Here is a 17,350-nt window from a genome sequence, read left to right as displayed (position 1 = left end):
TGGAAATGCTGATTTTTCCCTCCAGCTGTTAGCCCTGTGCCTGTCCTGCGTCTGACATGTGTCTGTGGTACGTCTGCGGTGGCCTCCCTTCTCCCCAGTGCTTCACAGAGCCTGTCTTCAGATTAACAGTCTCGGTCCTTTGTCGGCCATCCCGAGACAACCCACGGTTCCCAACGGAACCGCTGAAATCAGCAGGGTGCACCTTCCTCTCTGTGGTGGCAAGAACTCTCTGGTAGGCGGCAAGATCCTGCACAAGCCCCCAGATTGTGAGAAACATCTCAGAACTTGCAACTGTGTTTCTCACACTGGGGAGCCCAGAACTGGACACAGTACTCCATGGGAGGCCTGACCAGGGCAGAGGAGAGGGGGAGGATCACCTCCCTTGACCTGCTGGCCACGCTGCTTTTAATGCACCCCTGGAGCCCATTGGCCTTCTTGGCCACCAGGGCACACTGCTGGATCATGGCAAACCTGTCGGCCACCAGGACCCCCAGGTCCTTCTCCGCACAGCTCCTCTCCAGCAGCTCATCCCCCAGCCTGGACTAATAGATGCACTTCCCCTTCCCAGGTGCAATTGCTTTTGTTAAACCTCAGCTGGTTTCTTCCTGCCCAGCTCTCCAGCCTGCCCAGGTCTCACTGAAAGGCAGCACAGCCTTCTGGCGTGCCGGCCACTCCTCCCAGCTTTGCATCACCAGCGTACCTCTGGAGGGCAGACACTATTCCCTCATCAAAGTCGTCGATGAAGATGTCGAACAAGACCCCACTATGCAACTTCCCGCTAGATGTCATCTTCAAAACCAGGGGTTCTTAGCGATACAAACCAGATCTAGAAAGGCTGCGTCTTCCTACTGTCAGTCTGGACGGTAACCCAAATGTTAGAAGACCATGCAAGCATCATACTGACAAAGTTGCTTCTCCAATAGCTTAAATAGACGATAAAGAAAACTAAGAGCTGTGGGGCTCGTTTCGTTTTTGTTTTGTTGGTGGTGTTTGCTTTTGGAGATTCAGGTCGCGCTCCGTGAAAGAAAAGTTTAGAGCATCAGCATCCCACTGGGAAGACACAAAAGGCACTCCCAAAGTCTTTCCCCTTCTCCTTAACGCTGGAGGTGCCTTAAGAGGAGAGCGCTCATGGCTGGGGCCCTCCAGTGAGAGCAAATTGTAGGAAAAGTTACATGACATTGAAAATTAAGCGAATGACAGGAGAATTATCTCACTCTTTGAACTAAGGAGTTACATTTCCGTTCCTGCAAAAATACTCAAGGAAAGAATCCAATAGGTTACGTGGAGTTGGGCAACCCCAACCAAAACTGCAACAAAGTGCAGATGGTGAGAAACAAACAACAAAGCCATTTCCTTCTCCGCCAGCGGAACACCTTGCTCAGGGAAGACACCCATGCATCGCCTTCAGAAAGCCTTCGACACCCTCCCGCCTCGTGCTCCCATCAGCAGCTTGAAGAAGGAGAGAGGGAACGGCTGACGGAAAACTGCTCCATCCGGAGCGGGGGGTCTACTCTTACATTTTCCACTCAAACTGTGTCTATTGCTGAGGATTATATTCCAAGGAACACACCCACCAAGCAGAAAGCAGCCAAAGAACCCAGTCAGTCTGATGCCAAGAAGGATCCTTCTTGGGATCAGACTTTTAGAAAACATGCTCTCTAAGGAAACGTTAACCGTTGGCTTAAGGGACAAACTCTTTAATGTCAAGAGAAGGCAGAACCAAGATGCGCAGAAGGATGCTGCAAAGAAGAAGTGAACAAACTTCTCCCCAGGCCATATATTTAGCACAAGGAAGAAAGGGCTTCAGATGCACCAAAGGGAATTTAGCTGAGGTGTTATGGTGTGCTGGTTTGACTCGGGTGGGCAGCCGAGTTCCACCACGGCCGCTCTCTCGCTCCCCCTCCTCAAGGGGAAAGGGGGAGAAAATACGATGCAGAGGGCTCAAGGGCTCAGATGAGGACGGGGAGATCACTCAACAGTTCTCGTGATGGGCAAAACAGACTCAGAGTAGGGAGGGAGAAAGATTTTTCCCCCCCATCCGCCCCCTCCCACCTCCTCCCCCCCAGCGGCGCAGGGGAACGGGGCAATGGGGGCTGCGGTCAGTCTGGAGCACTTTGGCTCCGCCGCTCCTTCTCGGTCACTCTCTGACCCTGCTCCACCGTGCTCTGCAGCGTGGAACCCCGCTCCACCGTGGTACGCCACGGGCAGCAGGGGGACAGCCTGCTTCACCACGGGCCTCACCACAGGCCGCAGGGGACTTCTGCTCCGGCGCCTGGAGCACCTCTCCCCCTCCTTCTTCACTGACCTTGGCGTCTGCAAGGCTGTCTCTCACTCCTCTCTCTCTCCCAGCTGCTGTTCCGCAGCAGGTTTTTTGTTTTGCCTTTCTTCAATCTGCTCTCACAGAGGCGCAAACAATATCGCTTATTGGCCCAGCCCTGGCCAGGGGCAAGGCCCTTCCCTAACATGGGGCAGCTCCTGGATTCTTCTCACAGAACCCACCCCGATGGCCCCCCACTACCTAAACGTTGCCACGGAAACCCACTGCAAAAGGCAAGATAACTCCTCAACGCTTTGAAGGAGCAGCAGGACTGAAAAGGAGGAGAAGAAAAAACGACACCTGGCACCTCCTAGTACAACAAAGAAAGAGCTCTATTTGACATGAGCGCTTGGCAAACTGAAAACAAACAGACGAATGTGCTTCTTCACACTTCATGCAGCTGATCCGTCGCTCTGGCTGCAGACATCGGAGATGCCAAAAAGGGCCTCGGTGAAGAAAACACCAAAAGCTGCACGAGGAAGAAGTCCTCAAGGGCCGCAGTGAAGAAAACAGGAAGAGCTGCATGGTGAAAAGCTCCTCTGGGCCTGCAACGAGAGAAAAACACCAAATGTTGGAAGATGAAGAACTTCTCAGGGGAAACAAGGTGAAAACAACACCAAAAGCTGCACGATGACGTACTCCTCCAGGGTCGCAGAGAGATGAAAACACCGAAAGCTGCACCATGAAGCTCTCCTCAGGGGCAACGTGCTCTGGAGAACCGCAAAACCTACACGATGCAGAACTCCTCAGGGGCCGCAGTGAAGAGAACCCCAAAACCTGCACGATGAAGAACTCCTCGGGACCTGGAACGAGAAAAGAAACACCAAAAGTTGGCTGATGAAGCACTTCTCATGGGCAACAAGGTGAAAACAATACCAATAGTTGTACGAAGAAGTTCTCCTCAGGGAAAACACGGTGAGGAGAACCCCAAAGGTTGGACGATGCAGAATTCCTCAGGGCCGCAGTGTAGAAAACACCAGAAGCTGCACGATGAAGAACTCCTCAGGGCCGTAGTGAAGAAAACACAAAGAGCTTCACGATGAACAACTCCTCAGGGGCGTAGTGAAGAAAACACCACAAGCTACATGTAGAAGCAATCCTCGGGGCCACAAGGTGAAGAAAACACAAAAAGCTCCACGAAGAATTACTCCTCAAGGGCCACTGCGAAGAAAACTCCAAAACCCGGACGATGAAGCTCTCCTCAGGGGAAACGTGGTGAAGAGAACCTCCAAATGTGGACGTAGAAGCACTCCTCAAGTCGCGGGAAAGAACACACCAAATGCTGCTCAAGAAAGCACTCCTCAGAGGCTGCACTGAAGAAACCCCAAAAGCTGCGCGATGAAGAACTCCTCAGGGGCCACAAGGTGAAGAAAACAAAAAAGATAGACAATATTGCTCTCCTCAGGGAAAATGTGGTGAAGAGAACCCCAAAAGCTGGACGACAAAGAATTCCTCAGGGCCGCAGAGAAGTAAACACCAAAGGTTGCAAGATGAAGAACTCCTCAGGGGAAATGTGGTGAAGAAAACCCCAAAAGCTGGACGACGAAGAATTCCTCAGGGCCGCAGAAAAGTAAACACCAAAGGTTGCAAGATGAAGAACTCCTCAGGGGAAATGTGGTGAAGAAAACCCCAAAAGCTGGACGACGAAGAAGTCCTCAGGGCCGCAGAGAAGTAAACACCAAAGATTGCAAGATGAAGAACTCCTCAGGGGAAATGTGGCATGGGGAACGCCAAAAGCTGGACGATGCAGATCTCCTCAAGTATCGCAACGTGAAGGAGACACTACGAGCTGCTCAAGAAACCGCTCCTCAGGAACTGCAGCGAAGAAATACCAAAAGCTGGATGCAGAAGCACTCCTCAAGGCGCAGTGAAGAAAATAACCAAAGCTGCTCAACAAATCACTCCTCCGAGGCTGCAGTGCAGAAACACCAAAAGCTGAACGAAGAAGCTCTCCTCATGGGAAACGTGGTGAAGAGCACCCCAAAAGCAGAACGATGCAGAACTCCTCAGGGGCCACACGGAAGAAAACACCAGAAGCTGCACGACGAAGCAATCCTCAGGGCCTGGAATGAGAAAAAAAAAACAATTGTTGGAAGATGAAGCACTTCTCAGGGGCAACAAGATGAAAACAGTACCAGAAGTTGCACGATGAAGCTCTCCTCCAGGAAAACATGGTGACGAGAACCCCAAAACCTGCACTTTGACGAACTCCTTAGGGCCGCTGTGAAGAAAACACCAAAGCCTGCATGATGATGCACTCCTTCGTGGTCGCACACTGAAGAAAACACCAAACGCTGCCCAGAGAAGCACTCCTCAGAGGCCACAACGTGAAGGAAATATGAAAAGCTCCACGAAGAATTACTCCTCAAGGGCCACTGCGAAGAAAACTCCAAAACCCGGACGATGAAGCTCTCTCCTCAGGGGAAACGTGGTGTGGAGAACCTCAAAAGGTGGACGTAGAAGCACTCCTCAAGTCGCAGGGAAGAACACACCAAATGCTGCTCAAGAAAGCACTCCTCAGAGGCTGCACTGAAGAAACCCCAAAAGCTGCGCGATGAAGAACTCCTTAGGGGCCACAAGGTGAAGAAAACAAAAAAGACGATATTGCTCTCCTCAGGGAAAATGTGGCGAAGAGAACCCCAAAAGCTGGACGACGAAGAATTCCTCAGGGCCGCAGAGAAGTAAACACCAAAGGTTGCAAGATGAAGAACTCCTCAGGGGAAATGTGGCGAAGAAAACCCCAAAAGCTGGACGACGAAGAATTCCTCAGGGCCGCAGAGAAGTAAACACCAAAGGTTGCAAGATGAAGAACTCCTCAGGGGAAATGTGGTGAAGAAAACCCCAAAAGCTGGACGACGAAGAACTCCTCAGGGCCGCAGAGAAGTAAACACCAAAGATTGCAAGATGAAGAACTCCTCAGGGGAAATGTGGCATGGGGAACGCCAAAAGCTGGACGATGCAGATCTCCTCAAGTATCGCAACGTGAAGGAGACGCTACGAGCTGCTCAAGAAACCGCTCCTCAGGAACTGCAGCCAAGAAATACCAAAAGCTGGATGCAGAAGCACTCCTCAAGGCGCAGTGAAGAAAATAACCAAAGCTGCTCAACAAATCACTCCTCCGAGGCTGCAGTGCAGAAACACCAAAAGCTGAACGAAGAAGCTCTCCTCATGGGAAACGTGGTGAAGAGAACCCCAAAAGCAGAACGATGCAGAACTCCTCAGGGGCCACACGGAAGAAAACACCAGAAGCTGCACGACGAAGCAATCCTCAGGGCCTGGAATGAGAAAAAAAAAACAATTGTTGGAAGATGAAGCACTTCTCAGGGGCAACAAGATGAAAACAGTACCAGAAGTTGCACGATGAAGCTCTCCTCCAGGAAAACATGGTGACGAGAACCCCAAAACCTGCACTTTGACGAACTCCTTAGGGCCGCTGTGAAGAAAACACCAAAGCCTGCATGATGATGCACTCCTTCGTGGTCGCACACTGAAGAAAACACCAAACGCTGCACAGAGAAGCACTCCTCAGAGGCCACAGCGTGAAGGAAATATGAAAAGCTCCACGAAGAATTACTCCTCAAGGGCCACTGCGAAGAAAACTCCTGAAGTTGGACGATGAAGCTCTCTCCTCAGGGGAAACGTGGTGTGGAGAACCTCAAAAGGTGGACGTAGAAGCACTCCTCAAGTCGCAGGGAAGAACACACCAAATGCTGCTCAAGAAAGCACTCCTCAGAGGCTGCACTGAAGAAACCCCAAAAGCTGCGCGATGAAGAACTCCTCAGGGGCCACAAGGTGAAGAAAACAAAAAAGACGATATTGCTCTCCTCAGGGAAAATGTGGCGAAGAGAACCCCAAAAGCTGGACGACGAAGAATTCCTCAGGGCCGCAGAGAAGTAAACACCAAAGGTTGCAAGATGAAGAACTCCTCAGGGGAAATGTGGTGAAGAAAACCCCAAAAGCTGGACGACGAAGAATTCCTCAGGGCCGCAGAGAAGTAAACACCAAAGATTGCAAGATGAAGAACTCCTCAGGGGAAATGTGGCATGGGGAACGCCAAAAGCTGGACGATGCAGATCTCCTCAAGTACCGCAACGTGAAGGAGACACTAAAAGCTGCTCAATAAACCACTCCTCAGGAACTGCAGTGAAGAAACACCAAAAGCTGCGCGACGAAGAACTCCTCAGGGGCCGCAGTGAAGAAAACAACAGAAGCTGCACGATGAAGAACTCCTCAGGGCCGTAGTGAAGAAAACACCAAGAGCTTCACGATGAACAACTCCTCAGGGGCGTAGTGAAGAAAACACCACAAGCTACATGTAGAAGCAATCCTCGGGGCCACAAGGTGAAGAAAACACAAAAAGCTCCACGAAGAATTACTCCTCAAGGGCCACTGCGAAGAAAACTCCTGAAGTTGGATGATGAAGCTCTCTCCTCAGGGGAAACGTGGTGAAGAGAACCTCAAAAGGTGGACGTAGAAGCACTCCTCAAGTCGCAGGGAAGAACACACCAAATGCTGCTCAAGAAAGCACTCCTCAGAGGCTGCACTGAAGAAACCCCAAAAGCTGCGCGATGAAGAACTCCTCAGGGGCCACAAGGTGAAGAAAACAAAAAAGACGATATTGCTCTCCTCAGGGAAAATGTGGCGAAGAGAACCCCAAAAGCTGGACGACGAAGAATTCCTCAGGGCCGCAGAGAAGTAAACACCAAAGGTTGCAAGATGAAGAACTCCTCAGGGGAAATGTGGTGAAGAAAACCCCGAAAGCTGGACGACGAAGAAGTCCTCAGGGCCGCAGAGAAGTAAACACCAAAGATTGCAAGATGAAGAACTCCTCAGGGGAAATGTGGCATGGGGAACGCCAAAAGCTGGACGATGCAGATCTCCTCAAGTATCGCAACGTGAAGGAGACACTACGAGCTGCTCAAGAAACCGCTCCTCAGGAACTGCAGCGAAGAAATACCAAAAGCTGGATGCAGAAGCACTCCTCAAGGCGCAGTGAAGAAAATAACCAAAGCTGCTCAACAAATCACTCCTCCGAGGCTGCAGTGCAGAAACACCAAAAGCTGAACGAAGAAGCTCTCCTCATGGGAAACGTGGTGAAGAGCACCCCAAAAGCAGAACGATGCAGAACTCCTCAGGGGCCACACGGGAGAAAACACCAGAAGCTGCACGACGAAGCAATCCTCAGGGCCTGGAATGAGAAAAAAAAAACAATTGTTGGGAGATGAAGCACTTCTCAGGGGCAACAAGATGAAAACAGTACCAGAAGTTGCACGATGAAGCTCTCCTCCAGGAAAACATGGTGACGAGAACCCCAAAACCTGCACTTTGACGAACTCCTTAGGGCCGCTGTGAAGAAAACACCAAAGCCTGCATGATGATGCACTCCTTTGTGGTCGCACACTGAAGAAAACACCAAACGCTGCACAGAGAAGCACTCCTCAGAGGCCACAACGTGAAGGAAATATGAAAAGCTCCGCGAAGAATTACTCCTCAAGGGCCACTGCGAAGAAAACTCCTGAAGTTGGACGATGAAGCTCTCTCCTCAGGGGAAACGTGGTGTGGAGAACCTCAAAAGGTGGACGTAGAAGCACTCCTCAAGTCGCAGGGAAGAACACACCAAATGCTGCTCAAGAAAGCACTCCTCAGAGGCTGCACTGAAGAAACCCCAAAAGCTGCGCGATGAAGAACTCCTCAGGGGCCACAAGGTGAAGAAAACAAAAAAGATAGACGATATTGCTCTCCTCAGGGAAAATGTGGCGAAGAGAACCCCAAAAGCTGGACGACGAAGAATTCCTCAGGGCCGCAGAGAAGTAAACACCAAAGGTTGCAAGATGAAGAACTCCTCAGGGGAAATGTGGTGAAGAAAACCCCAAAAGCTGGACGACGAAGAATTCCTCAGGGCCGCAGAGAAGTAAACACCAAAGATTGCAAGATGAAGAACTCCTCAGGGGAAATGTGGCATGGGGAACGCCAAAAGCTGGACGATGCAGATCTCCTCAAGTACCGCAACGTGAAGGAGACACTGAAAGCTGCTCAATAAACCACTCCTCAGGAACCGCAGTGAAGAAACACCAAAAGCTGCGCGACGAAGAACTCCTCAGGGGCCGCAGTGAAGAAAACAACAGAAGCTGCACGATGAAGCAATCCTCAGGGCCTGGAACAAGAAAAAAACACCCAAAGTTGGAAGATGAAGCACTTCTCAGGGGCAACAAGGTTAAAACAACACCAAAAGCTGGACAACGAAGCTCTCCTCAGGGGAAAAGTGGTGAAGAGAACCCCGAAAGCTGCACGATGAAGAACTCCTCAGGGCCACGGTGAAGAAAACCCCACAAGCTGCACGGTGACGCACTCCTCCGGGGTCGCAGTGACGAAAACACCGAAAGCTGCACGCAGAAGCTCTCCTCAGGGGCCACAAGCAGCCCGCCTCGCCTGCGCGCCGCCATCGCCGGAGTGCCGCAGCCCCAGCACACCCAGCACCACGTCACCCACCCCGCGCTGTGACACCTCCGCTCCCTCACAGCCAGGCGCCGCCCCATTGGCCGCCTGCCTTGGCGCCTCTGGGCGCAGCCAATAGCGAGCCCGCTGGCGCTTGTTGCTAGGCAGCGTGGAGCTGTGGCACCCAATGGCCGGCCTCCCAGGGCTGAGGCCTGGCGCAGCGCCTCGCAGGGGCGACGAGGCCTCCCTGACACCGCCTCCAGCTCTGCCTCGCCTTGCCCCCCGGCCCACCGAGAGGCACATTTTGACCACAGGAGCACGCAAACTGCTCCAGCAAGGCGGCAGCGGCATTGTGCAGGGCACACTGACATTGCCCGTCAATAAGTCCCTCCTCTAATGAATCCCCGCTGACACACAGTACACTGCCCGCTTCCCCGTGCTGCCCAGAGACACGAAATGGAGTCCTCAAACTCCTCAAAGGCTACACAACAAAGACGGTTCTGCTGACACAGCCCACAGGACTAAACTCGGTTCAAACCATCCACTGTGAGAACGCAAATCTCCTTCTTCCTCACCAGAACTCCCCAGTGACACAGAGCTTTTGCTTCAGCTTCTTGCGGAACTGCATCTCCTTTTCACTGGTGCATGAAAAAGCTCAATAATTTTCTGCAGACATGAGTTTCTGTGAAGCTATGTGATTCTCAAGTGCAATGGCGGGTGTCCTGCAAGCGGAAGCACACAATAAAAGTTTATTATAACTTTATATTCCCTGTTACCCGACACCTGATTTCTCCTGTTTCCTCATTGGCTGAGTACTACAGGTTCACAACCTACTCGACGCACTTCTGTACCACAGATACACAATTTTACTTGACCGACTGTTCATTTCTCCTTTTCCTTTTTGTTTATTTGTCCTTCTTCTCTCGTGACTAGAGGGCCTGTCATTTGGGTTTTTCCTGATGTTGTACTGTTCATCCTGTTTTTCTTAGCTATCCTCCTTCTTTTGGGACAGGCGGACCTTTCCTTTATCTGCTCAACATACTCCCCACTGCTATGCCGCACAATCACTTTTGAATATGCAACCCTAGTGCAATTTTCCACTGCAAAAACACCTTCTGTCGCAAAAACACTACTTGGTTTCTCACAATTCCACCCCTCTTCTTTTCTTACTCCTATTGTTCTTTTTGCGCCTCTTCACATACCCCACTCTTGAGTTTTTCCAACATTAAGGCGCAATAATCTTCTTCCGATGTCATGGGGGATGACGGATACACAATGCCATTATTGTTATAATACCAACAAGTAGTCGTTTGAGCCAATTCCGTTCAGGTAACCGCGAAGTTAATTTCTCCCAAACGTTTCTAAATCCCCAGGAAGCGTCATCTTGAGCCACTCTATGCAGGATCTTGTTTTTCTGAGTGTGTTATTGTTTTTCCCAAATGTTTTTGAGACTGGTCAAATTTCTCCCATTTGATCTACATACATACAGCAACTAGCATTAATTACAGTGCATGCTCCTCCTTGTGAGGTTAGCAATAAATCTAATAGCATTCGACTGTGGAGTACTATTTTTGCAAACTCCTTGCCTCTTTTTGTAGTGCCCGGACTGCATCCAGAGTGTTATTTTCTAGTTCTTCAGTTATAACTGGGACATTTACAATAGCTTTTTCTAATTCGCCCACCCCTAACCGAGGTAAAAACCACCCTGCAAAACTGTGAAATGCCTCCTTTCTTTTTACTAGAGGATTATCTGGCGTCCGCTTAATTCCGCGTGGGGTCTCAAGGGGGCTTTGGCTTTTAGAGTCTTCAATCTTAGCTACGTTTGGAATTACTGCCCTCAGGGTGCAAGCTCCCTTCCGTCCTAGGGGCAACACCTCCCTGGCTTTATGGCCACAGAGCCACTACCACCCCTTGCCATTTGGGACAGGCCACCCGGTTCCAGGATTCTCATGGTGTATCTGGTCTGCATTATGTATATTAGCATTCCCGTAGCTACCATATTCGATACAGTATGGATTATTCCTTACTTCATGGATACTATTTCCACACCCAGGGTCAGTCCTCTTGCCCCCTGAGTTTCTATCAGTGTTGCTTAAAAGGCACCTTTGATAACACACTATATTGTAGCCAGGATTACGTGTAGGGAGCTCAACTTCAAAATCTGTTCCTTCCCAGGACAGAGTATGATCAGTCCTTGTTAGTAATCTTGACAATCCAGACACAGTTGCTGCTAGAATAGCAATCAGGGACAAGGCCCTTTCAGTCTTTCTAGGCTTCTGGGTGCAAATCCAACAATTCTTTCGAGATAGAACTCGAGAGATGTTCTGGATTAATTGGAAATGCTGATTTTTCCCTCCAGCTGTTAGCCCTGTGCCTGTCCTGCGTCTGACACGTGTCTGTGGTACGTCTGCGGTGGCCTCCCTTCTCCCCAGTGCTTCACAGAGCCTGTCTTCAGATTAACAGTCTCGGTCCTTTGTCGGCCATCCCGAGACAACCCACGGTTCCCAACGGAACCGCTGAAATCAGCAGGGTGCACCTTCCTCTCTGTGGTGGCAAGAACTCTCTGGTAGGCGGCAAGATCCTGCACAAGCCCCCAGATTGCGAGAAAGATCTCAGAACTTGCAACTGTGTTTCTCACACTGGGGAGCCCAGAACTGGACACAGTACTCCATGGGAGGCCTGACCAGGGCAGAGGAGAGGGGGAGGATCACCTCCCTTGACCTGCTGGTCACGCTACTTTTAATGCACCCCTGGATCCCATTGGCCTTCTTGGCCACCAGGGCACACTGCTGGATCATGGCAAACCTGTCGGCCACCAGGACCCCCAGGTCCTTCTCCGCACAGCTCCTCTCCAGCAGCTCATCCCCCAGCCTGGACTAATAGATGCACTTCCCCTTCCCAGGTGCAATTGCTTTTGTTAAACCTCAGCTGGTTTCTTCCTGCCCAGCTCTCCAGCCTGCCCAGGTCTCACTGAAAGGCAGCACAGCCTTCTGGCGTGCCGGCCACTCCTCCCAGCTTTGTATCACCAGCGTACCTCTGGAGGGCAGACACTATTCCCTCATCAAAGTCGTCGATGAAGATGTCGAACAAGACCCCACTATGCAACTTCCCGCTAGATGTCATCTTCAAAACCAGGGGTTCTTAGCGATACAAACCGGATCTAGAAAGGCTGCGTCTTCCTCCTGTCAGTCTGGACGGTAACCCAAATGTTAGAAGACCATGCAAGCATCATACTGACAAAGTTGCTTCTCCAATAGCTTAAATAGACGATAAAGAAAACTAAGAGCTGTGGGGCTCGTTTCGTTTTTGTTTTGTTGGTGGTGTTTGCTTTTGGAGATTCAGGTCGCGCTCCGTGAAAGAAAAGTTTAGAGCATCAGCATCCCACTGGGAAGACACAAAAGGCACTCCCAAAGTCTTTCCCCTTCTCCTTAACGCTGGAGGTGCCTTAAGAGGAGAGCGCTCATGGCTGGGGCCCTCCAGTGAGAGCAAATTGTAGGAAAAGTTACATGACATTGAAAATTAAGCGAATAACAGGAGAATTATCTCACTCTTTGAACTAAGGAGGTACATTTCCATTCCTGCAAAAATACTCAAGGAAAGAATCCAATAGCTTACATGGAGTTAGGCAACCCCAACCAAAACTGCAACAAAGTGCAGATGGTGAGAAACAAACAACAAAGCCATTTCCTTCTCCGCCAGCGGAACACCTTGCTCAGGGAAGACACCCATGCATCGCCTTCCGAAAGCCTTCGACACCCTCCCACCTCGTGCTCCCATCAGCAGCTTGAAGAAGGAGAGAGGGAACGGCTGACGGAAAACTGCTCCATCCGGAGCGGGGGGTCTACTCTTACATTTTCCACTCAAACTGTGTCTATTGCTGAGGATTATATTCCAAGGAACACACCCACCAAGCAGAAAGCAGCCAAAGAACCCAGTCAGTCTGATGCCAAGAAGGATCCTTCTTGGGATCAGACTTTTAGAAAACATGCTCTCTAAGGAAACGTTAACCGTTGGCTTAAGGGACAAACTCTTTAATGTCAAGAGAAGGCAGAACCAAGATGCGCAGAAGGATGCTGCAAAGAAGAAGTGAACAAACTTCTCCCCAGGCCATATATTTAGCACAAGGAAGAAAGGGCTTCAGATGCACCAAAGGGAATTTAGCTGAGGTGTTATGGTGTGCTGGTTTGACTCGGGTGGGCAGCCGAGTTCCACCACGGCCGCTCTCTCGCTCCCCCTCCTCAAAGGGAAAGGGGGAGAAAATACGATGCAGAGGGCTCAAGGGCTCAGATGAGGACGGGGAGATCACTCAACAGTTCTCGTGATGGGCAAAACAGACTCAGAGTAGGGAGGGAGAAAGATTTTTCCCCCCCATCCGCCCCCTCCCACCTCCTCCCCCCCAGCGGCGCAGGGGAACGGGGCAATGGGGGCTGCGGTCAGTCTGGAGCACTTTGGCTCCGCCGCTCCTTCTCGGTCACTCTCTGACCCTGCTCCACCGTGCTCTGCAGCGTGGAACCCCGCTCCACCGTGGTACGCCACGGGCAGCAGGGGGACAGCCTGCTTCACCACGGGCCTCACCACAGGCCGCAGGGGACTTCTGCTCCGGCGCCTGGAGCACCTCTCCCCCTCCTTCTTCACTGACCTTGGCGTCTGCAAGGCTGTCTCTCACTCCTCTCTCTCTCCCAGCTGCTGTTCCGCAGCAGGTTTTTTGTTTTGCCTTTCTTCAGTCTGCTCTCACAGAGGCGCAAACAATATCGCTTATTGGCCCAGCCCTGGCCAGCGGCAAGGCCCTTCCCTAACATGGGGCAGCTTCTGGATTCTTCTCACAGAACCCACCCCGATGGCCCCCCCCCGCTACCTAAACGTTGCCACGGAAACCCACTGCAAAAGGCAAGATAACTCCTCAACGGTTTGAAGGAGCAGCAGGACTGAAAAGGAGGAGAAGAAAAAACGTCACTTGGCACCTCCTAGTACAACAAAGAGCGAGCTCTATTTGACATGAGCGCTTGGCAAACTGAAAACAAACAGACGAATGTGCTTCTTCACACTTCATGCAGCTGATCTGTCGCTCTGGCTGCAGACATCGGAGATGCCAAAAGGGCCTCGGTGAAGAAAACACCAAAAGCTGCACGAGGAAGAAGTCCTCAAGGGCCGCAGTGAAGAAAACAGGAAGAGCTGCACGGTGAAAAGCTCCTCTGGGCCTGCAACGAGAGAAAAACACCAAATGTTGGAAGATGAAGAACTTCTCAGGGGAAACAAGGTGAAAACAACACCAAAAGCTGCACAATGGCGTACTCCTCCAGGGTCGCAGAGAGATGAAAACACCGAAAGCTGCACCACGAAGCTCTCCTCAGGGGCAACGTGCTCTGGAGAACCGCAAAACCTGCACGATGCAGAACTCCTCAGGGGCCGCAGTGAAGAGAACCCCAAAACCTGCACGATGAAGAACTCCTCGGGACCTGGAACGAGAAAAGAAACACCAAAGGTTGGATGATGAAGCACTTCTCATGGGCAACAAGGTGAAAACAATACCAATAGTTGTACGAAGAAGTTCTCCTCAGGGAAAACACGGTGAGGAGAACCCCAAAGGTTGGACGATGCAGAATTCCTCAGGGCCGCAGTGTAGAAAACACCAGAAGCTGCACGATGAAGAACTCCTCAGGGCCGTAGTGAAGAAAACACCAAGAGCTTCACGATGAACAACTCCTCAGGGGCGTAGTGAAGAAAACACCACAAGCTACATGTAGAAGCAATCCTCGGGGCCACAAGGTGAAGAAAACACAAAAAGCTCCACGAAGAATTACTCCTCAAGGGCCACTGCGAAGAAAACTCCAAAACCCGGACGATGAAGCTCTCCTCAGGGGAAACGTGGTGAAGAGAACCTCCAAACGTGGACGTAGAAGCACTCCTCAAGACGCGGGAAAGAACACACCAAGCGCTGCTCAAGAAAGCACTCCTCAGAGGCTGCACTGAAGAAACCCCAAAAGCTGCACGATGAAGAACTCCTCAGGGGCCACAAGGAGAAGAAAACAAAAAAGATAGACGATATTGCTCTCCTCAGGGAAAATGTGGTGAAGAGAACCCCAAAAGCTGGACGACGAAGAATTCCTCAGGGCTGCAGAGAAGTAAACACCAAAGATTGCAAGATGAAGAACTCCTCAGGGGAAATGTGGCATGGGGAACGCCAAAAGCTGGACGATGCAGATCTCCTCAAGTATCGCAACGTGAAGGAGACACTACGAGCTGCTCAAGAAACCGCTCCTCAGGAACTGCAGCGAAGAAATACCAAAAGCCGGATGCAGAAGCACTCCTCAAGGCGCAGTGAAGAAAATAACCAAAGCTGCTCAACAAATCACTCCTCCGAGGCTGCAGTGCAGAAACACCAAAAGCTGAACAAAGAAGCTCTCCTCATGGGAAACGTGGTGAAGAGAACCCCAAAAGCAGAACGATGCAGAACTCCTCAGGGGCCACACGGAAGAAAACACCAGAAGCTGCACGACGAAGCAATCCTCAGGGCCTGGAATGAGAAAAAAAAAACAATTGTTGGAAGATGAAGCACTTCTCAGGGGCAACAAGATGAAAACAGTACCAGAAGTTGCACGATGAAGCTCTCCTCCAGGAAAACATGGTGACGAGAACCCCAAAACCTGCACTTTGACGAACTCCTTAGGGTCGCTGTGAAGAAAACACCAAAGCCTGCATGATGATGCACTCCTTCGTGGTCGCACACTGAAGAAAACACCAAACGCTGCACAGAGAAGCACTCCTCAGAGGCCACAACGTGAAGGAAATATGAAAAGCTCCACGAAGAATTACTCCTCAAGGGCCACTGCGAAGAAAACTCCTGAAGTTGGACGATGAAGCTCTCTCCTCAGGGGAAACGTGGTGTGGAGAACCTCAAAAGGTGGACGTAGAAGCACTCCTCAAGTCGCAGGGAAGAACACACCAAATGCTGCTCAAGAAAGCACTCCTCAGAGGCTGCACTGAAGAAACCCCAAAAGCTGCGCGATGAAGAACTCCTCAGGGGCCACAAGGTGAAGAAAACAAAAAAGACGATATTGCTCTCCTCAGGGAAAATGTGGCGAAGAGAACCCCAAAAGCTGGACGATGAAGAATTCCTCAGGGCCGCAGAGAAGTAAACACCAAAGGTTGCAAGATGAAGAACTCCTCAGGGAAAATGTGGCGAAGAGAACCCCAAAAGCTGGACGACGAAGAATTCCTCAGGGCCGCAGAGAAGTAAACACCAAAGGTTGCAAGATGAAGAACTCCTCAGGGAAAATGTGGTGAAGAGAACACCAAAAGCTGGACGACGAAGAATTCCTCAGGGCCGCAGAGAAGTAAACACCAAAGGTTGCAAGATGAAGAACTCCTCAGGGGAAATGTGGTGAAGAAAACCCCAAAAGCTGGACGACGAAGAACTCCTCAGGGCCGCAGAGAAGTAAACACCAAAGGTTGCAAGATGAAGAACTCCTCAGGGGAAATGTGGCATGGGGAACGCCAAAAGCTAGACGATGCAGATCTCCTCGAGTACCGCAACGTGAAGGAGACACTACGAGCTGCTCAAGAAACCGCTCCTCAGGAACTGCAGCGAAGAAATACCAAAAGCTGGATGCAGAAGCACTCCTCAAGGCGCAGTGAAGAAAATAACCAAAGCTGCTCAACAAATCACTCCTCCGAGGCTGCAGTGCAGAAACACCAAAAGCTGAACGAAGAAGCTCTCCTCATGGGAAACGTGGTGAAGAGAACCCCAAAAGCAGAACGATGCAGAACTCCTCAGGGGCCACACGGAAGAAAACACCAGAAGCTGCACGACGAAGCAATCCTCAGGGCCTGGAATGAGAAAAAAAAAACAATTGTTGGAAGATGAAGCACTTCTCAGGGGCAACAAGATGAAAACAGTACCAGAAGTTGCACGATGAAGCTCTCCTCCAGGAAAACATGGTGACGAGAACCCCAAAACCTGCACTTTGACGAACTCCTTAGGGCCGCTGTGAAGAAAACACCAAAGCCTGCATGATGATGCACTCCTTCGTGGTCGCACACTGAAGAAAACACCAAACGCTGCCCAGAGAAGCACTCCTCAGAGGCCACAACGTGAAGGAAATATGAAAAGCTCCATGAAGAATTACTCCTCAAGGGCCACTGCGAAGAAAACTCCTGAAGTTGGACGATGAAGCTCTCTCCTCAGGGGAAACGTGGTGTGGAGAACCTCAAAAGGTGGACGTAGAAGCACTCCTCAAGTCGCAGGGAAGAACACACCAAATGCTGCTCAAGAAAGCACTCCTCAGAGGCTGCACTGAAGAAACCCCAAAAGCTGCGCGATGAAGAACTCCTCAGGGGCCACAAGGTGAAGAAAACAAAAAAGACGATATTGCTCTCCTCAGGGAAAATGTGGCGAAGAGAACCCCAAAAGCTGGACGACGAAGAATTCCTCAGGGCCGCAGAGAAGTAAACACCAAAGGTTGCAAGATGAAGAACTCCTCAGGGGAAATGTGGTGAAGAAAACCCCAAAAGCTGGACGACGAAGAATTCCAAAGGGGCGCAGAGAAGTAAACACCAAAGGTTGCAAGATGAAGAACTCCTCAGGGGAAATGTGGTGAA

At 50.8% G+C, this 17,350-nt stretch overlaps 2 long non-coding RNA genes across 3 annotated transcripts; both read right to left on the bottom strand.

Moving 5' to 3' along the window:
- Positions 1 to 2,631: 2,631 nt before the first annotated feature.
- On the bottom strand, positions 2,632 to 3,777 carry LOC136790253 (uncharacterized). The gene is made up of 3 exons (XR_010829791.1): positions 3,194 to 3,777; positions 2,957 to 3,120; positions 2,632 to 2,862 (listed from the first exon to the last, which is right to left on the bottom strand). It is a non-coding gene; the product is annotated as an uncharacterized lncRNA (long non-coding RNA).
- A 2,659-nt stretch (positions 3,778 to 6,436) lies between these two features.
- On the bottom strand, positions 6,437 to 15,417 carry LOC125182452 (uncharacterized). 2 transcript variants are annotated; one of them, XR_010829975.1, is made up of 4 exons: positions 14,045 to 15,417; positions 13,392 to 13,950; positions 9,328 to 9,474; positions 6,437 to 8,471 (listed from the first exon to the last, which is right to left on the bottom strand). It is a non-coding gene; the product is annotated as an uncharacterized lncRNA (long non-coding RNA). The 2 variants fall into 2 exon arrangements; XR_010829976.1 differs by lacking the exon at positions 9,328 to 9,474.
- Positions 15,418 to 17,350: the final 1,933 nt, after the last annotated feature.

The sequence above is a fragment of the Anser cygnoides genome, chromosome 3 (assembly GCF_040182565.1).
Source record: "Anser cygnoides isolate HZ-2024a breed goose chromosome 3, Taihu_goose_T2T_genome, whole genome shotgun sequence".
Taxonomy (NCBI): Eukaryota; Metazoa; Chordata; class Aves; order Anseriformes; family Anatidae; genus Anser; species Anser cygnoides.
This window is presented reverse-complemented; position numbering and strand designations above follow the sequence as displayed.